The 7,068-nt window shown below is 43.3% G+C and overlaps 1 protein-coding gene across 8 annotated transcripts in view; it reads left to right on the forward strand.

Annotated features, from left to right (window-relative positions):
• ST3GAL2 (ST3 beta-galactoside alpha-2,3-sialyltransferase 2) overlaps nt 1-7,068 on the forward strand; it is a 64,883-nt gene that overhangs the window by 50,426 nt on the left and 7,389 nt on the right. For 4 of the 8 annotated variants that reach the window (XR_005017362.1, XR_005017368.1, XR_005017366.1 and 1 more), the window contains exons 9-10: nt 2,241-2,321; nt 5,816-6,942. The gene's annotated coding sequence lies outside the window, so the exon portion shown is untranslated. Of the gene's footprint in view, nt 1-2,240; nt 2,322-5,815; nt 6,943-7,068 lie in introns of those variants that run through there. The other 4 variants (XR_005017365.1, XR_005017363.1, XR_005017364.1 and 1 more) reach the window with 2 other exon arrangements.

Below are 7,068 nucleotides of genomic sequence, written 5' to 3' on the forward strand. Positions count from 1 at the left end.
AAGTGGAATTGTTGGATCATATGGTAGTTCTATATGCACATGCAAAAGAATGAAACTGGACCCCTATCTCACACCACTCAAAAAAATTAACTGCAAATGGATTAGACTTAAATGTAAAACCTGAAACCAAAATATATAAAGAACTCATATAACTCAATAGCAAAAAAAACCAATCTGATTAAAAAATGGGCAGATATGAATAGACATTTCTCCAGTGAAGACATACAGATGGTTACCAGGTACATGAAAAGATATGCAACATCTTTAATCATCAGGGAAATGCAAATCAAAGCCATAATGAGATATCACCACACTTCTGTTAGAACAGCTGTTATCAGAAAGACAAGAGATAACAAGCGCTGGTGAGGATGTGGAACAAAGAGAACCCTTGTGCCTTGTTGGGGGAATCTGAAATTGATGCAGCCACTATGAAAAACACTATGGCGGTTCCTTAATGAATTATTTTAATATGAACACTCATGTAGCCACCACTCAGGTTGTGCAAGCACCCCAGAGGCCTCCCTATTCCATCTTCCTTGCCAAGCACAGCCCCCTTCCTTCCCCTGAAGGTGACCACCGCCCTGACATTCCATATTCACTTGAATATTTCTGGATACTCAATTCTCTTTCATTAGTCTGATTACCTAGACCCAAGTCCGCATGGAAATTTGGTTTATAATAGAGATGGCCTCTCAAATCACTTAGGAAAAGATGGATATTTAAATAAATTTTATTGGGATAACTAGATAACCATCTGGAAAAAGATAAAATTAGATCCATAGCCTAAACCATTCACCAAAATGCCAAGTGAGTCAGAGCTAAATGTTAAAAATAAAACCCTAAAAGTAGTAGTTCTTTGATATATTCAAACAGAATATTATCAGCTTTGTAGCTGGTTTTTGGATTGGAATTTTTTTCATGCTCTATATAGTTCCCTGTATTACTAAAAATTGGAGCTTTTTCATTCATTTTTCTGTGTATTCCAAACATTTTGTTAAATTCCCTCTTCCAATGTAACTGCTTCCATTTTATTTGTCCATGTGAGTTTATACCTTTTTCCTTCCTTCCCTATAAATTCAGTGAGCTCTTGGAAAGGAAAGTTAGGTAAGTGTGGTGTTTAATCGCATACTAGCAGACACCTTTTTCTTCCTCTGTTTTCCTCTGTCTCTACAGAGCTGATTTTTTGTGGTTGTTTATTTAACCCCTCTCTGTCATGATGGAGGCTTTTAAAATAATTGGGAATTGGAAATTGTTCTGTTCTCTGAAGTAGTGGATCCAGAAGCTGCTTGGGAATTTTGTGTACCGAGATGGAGCATATCTATGATATGGGTTGACCTTAGGGTGACTGGACAGGGAACCAGCTGTTCCAAGGCAGGGAGGGTGGTCAGGATAAGCTAGGTTGTGCTACAGTAACAAACACCCTTCAAACTCGCAGTGGCTTAAAACAACAAAGTTTGTTTCTCACTCAAGCCACTTTCCCATCATGGGCTGTGTTCTTCATGGTCACTCAGGGACCCAGACAGAAAGGAGTGCCGTCTGTGGTGGATCTGTTGTTTCAGGGCCAGGAAAAGAGTATCTGGTGAGCCACAGGCTGGCTCTGAATGCTTCTGTCAAGAAGTTCACATTTCCTTGATGTCAGAGAAGTCCCCTGTCCATGCCTCAGTCTAGCAGGGATGTGTGTTCCTCTGGGAGAGGCACCATGTTTGAGTGAGCAGTAATACAGTCTGAACACAGAGGGCTCTTTGGAGAGAAACACTTAGATTTATGGCCTGACCAGGGGTGGTGGATACACACTTGGCTGGCACTCTGGCTGGATGCTAGAGGAAGGGCAGGAAGCAATTAAATATTTTACCCATCAGAGGAATGAACGGCTGAGGGCTGCCATTCAGCAGGCAAGGACATATTTGGCAAAGTAGGAAAACATCATTCCTGGCTTGGTGAGGGGAAGGGTGAAATCCTAAAACACTTCAAAAAATCAAATTATTTCTTTCTGAGTGAATTAGGAACCAAAGCTCCTTCTCACTACCCTTCCAGAAAAATCACAGCTTCTGCGGTAAGTTTGTCTGTGTGACAACTAATGCACAAAAATGCAAGATGGTCCCTCCCCTTATACTCGCTGAACTGTGGGTATCACGACCAGCCTGCTCCCCGAGAATATAGAAACAACACCTTTCATCTAACAACTGTTTCTGCTCCTGAGAATAATACAGGCTCTTTCTGGCAACATGGCTTCTCTGCAGGGAGAAGGCTTGGTGAAGTAGAAAGAACATATGGTGTCTGCATTCAGAAGGATCTGAGTTCAATCCTTCTTTTGCTATGAGGTAACTTTGGCTTTTCTTTCTATAAACTTAAAACTGTTCTAAAAAAATCAATTCTATTAAAAAAAAAACCCACTCTTTTCAATGGAAAGAGGGGAAAGTGTCCAGAAGAGCCAACCAATCAGGAACATCCAGTTTAGAGTTTATGGGAGCAAGAAATAGTTTTATTGTGTGAATCTGCTGAAATTTGGTTGTGCTCTTATTCTTGTCCTTAAAATGAGAGTATAATTAGGATTTAAAATCTGAGATTCCCATTTATTGAGTTTATTTCAATGACTAACTTTCTCATTTCTAAAATTTCTAATCTTGTTTTATTTCTGCCCAGTGGTATGCTGGTAAACTGTCTCTGAAAACAAACTAAAACCCCTGATTTATAGTGTTGCTGATTTCTGTGGTATAAATATTCCCAGCACAGCCAGTTTCAATCTGCCAGTGATTTACCAGCCAGCTTGTGTGAGTTTCAGCACACCACTGCTCTTGTCCAAATTTACTTCATAGTTTCTTGCTCTTTTCAGTGAAATGTAATCATTGCGCTTTCTCTTTGAGCATCCAAACATACTTTAAGCGTTTTATGAGGCCATTCCATAAAATAAATTTTATTTGGGGTGAATTTGATACCTTTTTTTTTTGAAGTATAGTTGATTTACAATATTAGTTTCAGGTGTACAACACAGTGATTCAATGTTTTTATAAATCGTACTCCATTTAAAGTTATTAAAAAATAAGGGCTGTATTTCCCTGTGCTGTACAGTATATCCTGGCTGCTTATTTATGTTATACCTAGTAGTTTGTATCTCTTAATCCCATACCCCTATCTTGCCCCTCCCCGCCTTCCTTCTATTGTTTGCGTCTTGCTTTGCATTCAGTTTCTTCTCTCCCCACAATCCACAGATGGGTTTGCTTTTTAAAATTTATTTATTTATTTATTTTTGGCTGCATTGGGTCTTCATTGCTGCGTGCGGGCTTTCTCTAGTTGCAGTGAGCGGAGGCTACTCTTCGTTGCGGTGCGCAGGCTTCTCATTGCGGTGGCTTCTCTTGTTGCAGAGCATGGGCTCTAGGCGCGCAGGCTCAGTAGTTGTAGCTCGCGGGCTCTAGACCACAGGCTCGGTAGTTGTGGCTCAGGGGCTTAGCTGCTCCGCGGTATGTGGGATCTTCCCGGACCAGGGCTTGAACCCATGTACCCTGCATTGGCAGGCGGATTCTTAACCACTGCGCCACCAGGGAAACCCCACCAGTGGATTTAGGAATTGGCTCCATCCAGCTCCCCGCCCCTCTCGCCCTTATTCTAGAGCCAGGTGTGCTGATTTAGTGAGATCAGAGGATATCAGACCAGGCAGGCAGAGATGGTGTGGGTTACCGGTTGCAGTGGGGATCCGCATCCTCCTGTCTCCTTTCTGGGCCTGCATCTTGATGAAAGTCTCTGTCCAGCTGGCGTGCAGGCGAAGCGCCAATCCAGTGCCCTCCAAGCGGCGAGGCTGCCTGGAGTTCTGGTCTTGTGTGCAGCGCTTCGCTTCCCGGCCCCTCTGCTGAGCGGGACCTAACAACCTGCAGCTGCTCAGTCCCCGGACGGGAGTCCAGCAAGCTTTGGCTTCAGCCCTGCTCACAGCTTTGCATTTTTCCCCGTTACTGGTCCACAGAAGTATTCATCTCATTTTTCAGGTTGGGCGGTATGTTTTGTTTTCTAGTTTTACGTTTTCTATATCACTGTTGTGTTTTGGGGTCAAAGTGGGTGTCACTTATCTGGAATGCTGGCACTGCACACGACCTCCTCTCCCTCTTTGCCTGTCTCCCTTCTGAGCACCCCTCGCACTGCTTCCTCTCTACCTGCCCTCGCCTTGTCCCCGGCCTTTCTGGAAACTTGCTCCACTTCTCGCTCCCACTTTTCTTCTCAGAACCCCTTCCCGCACCAGTGGCTTGCATGCGCCCCTGACACACCTGCAGTCACCGTACCTGCTGCACCCCCAGGACACTCAGTCTCACTTTCTCTCACATCCGATCCCAGCTGGACCCTGTCGCTCAGTCTCGGCTCCAGCCCACACACCCACTCACCCGGAGGTAACCGTAATTGCTCACAGCAAATCAGGCGGGCAAAACGACACTTCAAAACATACAAAAACATGAGTAAATAATTTATAATACTGAGATGAGGAAAGGTTTTCTAGCCATGACATGAAATCCAGATTTCTTAATAATGAAGTCTGAGCAATATTAAACTTTTTCTTTTTTTTTTTGTTTAACATCTTTATTGGAGTATAATTGCTTTACAATGGTGTGCTAGTTTCTTCTGTATAACAAAGTGAATCAGCTATACGTACGCATATATCCCCATATCTCCTCCCTCTTGCCTCCCTCCCACCCTCCCTATCCCACTCCTCTAGGTGGTCACACAGCACCAAGCTGATCTCCCTGTGCTATGCTGCTGCTTCCCACTAGCTGTTTTACATTTGGTAGTGTACATATGTCCATGCCACGCTCTCATTTCATCCCAGCTTACCCTTCTCCCTCCCCGTGTCCTCAAGTCCATTCTCTACGTCTGTGTCTTTATTCCTGTCCTGCCCCTAGGTTCTTCAGAATCAATTTTTTTTTGTTTAGATTCCATATATATGTTAGCATACAGTATTTTTCTCTTTCTGACTTACTTCACTCAGTATGACAGACTCTAGGTTCATCCACCTCACTACAAATAACTCAATTTTGTTTCTTTTTATGGCTGAGTAATATTCCATTGTATATATGTGCCACATCTTCTTTATTCATTCATCTGTCGATGGACACTTAGGTTGCTTCCGTGTCCTGCCTATTGTAAATAGTGCTGCAGTGAACATTGTGGTACATGACTCTTTGAATTATGGTTTTCTCCGGGCATATGCCCAGTAATGCGATTGCTGGGTCTTATGGTAGTTCTTTTTTTTAGTTTTTTTAAGGAACCTCCATACTGTTCTCCATAGTGGCTGTATCAGTTTACATTACCACCAACAGTGCAAGAGGGTTCCCTTTTCTCCACACCCTCTCGAGCATTTATTGTTTGTAGACTTTTTAATGATGGCCATTCTGACCAATATTAAACTTTTGTGCAGTATTAAGAAAAAATGATTTTGTAAAGACAAACTAGGAAAACGTCCACCACTCAAGACAGTCTAATTTCCCTAAAATAGAAAGGTGGCTAAAATTCAATGAGGACTAACAAGCCAGTAGCAAAATGGTGAGATACGAATGGGCAGCACACCAAAACAGAAAATACAAATACCAATAAACTGAAAATTTGCCAAACATTACTAAATTAAAAAAAAAACAAAAAAAGACAGTTATATAATCTATTTTTGCTACCCAGACTGGCAGTTTTAAAAATTGATAACAGAGGGGGTTGGTAAGCACGTAATAAGTATCTTTGTTATCACTGCAGTAACATAAATTGGTAAAAACTTTTCGGCAGGCTATATTAACAATGTGTTCAAATGTTAAGGGTCCCCACTCTGACCCAACAACTCTACTTCCAGGTATACATCCTGAGTGAGTCTCAGCTGGGCTCAGAGAGGAGCGGGACTGGTATTTTCACCGTGGGCAACAACACAGTGGAAGCCCCCATGTGCCTATCGCTAGGAGCCATGATGTAATGCTGGGGCGGCTACACGCTGGAATGATGCTTGTTGAGAGTGAGGCACATCCATGTCACATGTCCAAGACACACGGGTAAGTGAAAAGGCAGGTCGCGCAAGAGCGTGAGTAGAATGTTCACATTTTTGTAAAAGAAAAGTGGGTTGATATGTGCAAACAGATGGCAGTATACTGCATGTTCACCAAGCTGCTAGCAATGGTGATCCCCAAGAGGTGGGGATGAGCACTTACACTTCATATATATAGACACACACACATTTTTTAATGAGCATATATTAGTCTAATAAGCAGAAAAATACAAGTAAAAACAAATGATTAGTAAAGCATTTCATAATTATTTTTAAATTTCTTAACATAATGAATGATGGGTATAGCTCTAATTTATCCATCCTTATTCATACAGACAATGTATGAATTAAAGTTCATCTACTGTTACGGATGAACAGCATAATCAGAGTTTTCACTTGGTCATAACTTCCTTTCCAAACTCTGCTGCTCGACTCCAGGCACAGTGTGACATCCATGGGTGAGAATCAACTCACTCGGCCAGGCGTGTGTCAGAAAACCACCAGGTGTCCCCTGGCTGCTGTGACACCAGGTACCTGAGCAGACAGAACAACTGCGGGAGGAGAAGGCAGCCCTAGATCATCCACTCTTGCCAGAGCAGTCCCTCTGAAGATTCACTGACTTCTGTGGTTCTCCCCAAATCTGAGGTTTACAAAGTAGCCAAGATGCTCACACAGGGAGAGAGAAGGATATACTGTGCACAGAGAACAGAGGTAAAAGGGACCAGCTGGAACACCTCTGGATTTGAGGAGAAGGAAGGCGGCCAAGGGCAAGAGACGTTCGTGACAAGTCTCAGCCAGGGATGGGGGCTGCTGCTCACAGGCCTCTCTGCCGCCGCCCCCATGCTCCACCACGCACAGGAGCTCACACGGCTGAGTGGCCCGGGCCTTTCCTGCCCTCTGCCTACACCTCTATCGTTTCTTCAGGGGCTAGAGGCTGGTCTCAATACCCCAGCCAGAAAACAAGCAGGGGATCCTGGGGCCAGCGATTACCAATAGTGAGCACGTTATTATAAAGACGGAGGAAACCGTGGCTTTGAAAAGGGATGGGAGGAAAAGGACTAAATTTT

This window comes from Balaenoptera musculus, chromosome 19 (genome assembly GCF_009873245.2).
Source record: "Balaenoptera musculus isolate JJ_BM4_2016_0621 chromosome 19, mBalMus1.pri.v3, whole genome shotgun sequence".
Taxonomy (NCBI): domain Eukaryota; kingdom Metazoa; phylum Chordata; class Mammalia; order Artiodactyla; family Balaenopteridae; genus Balaenoptera; species Balaenoptera musculus.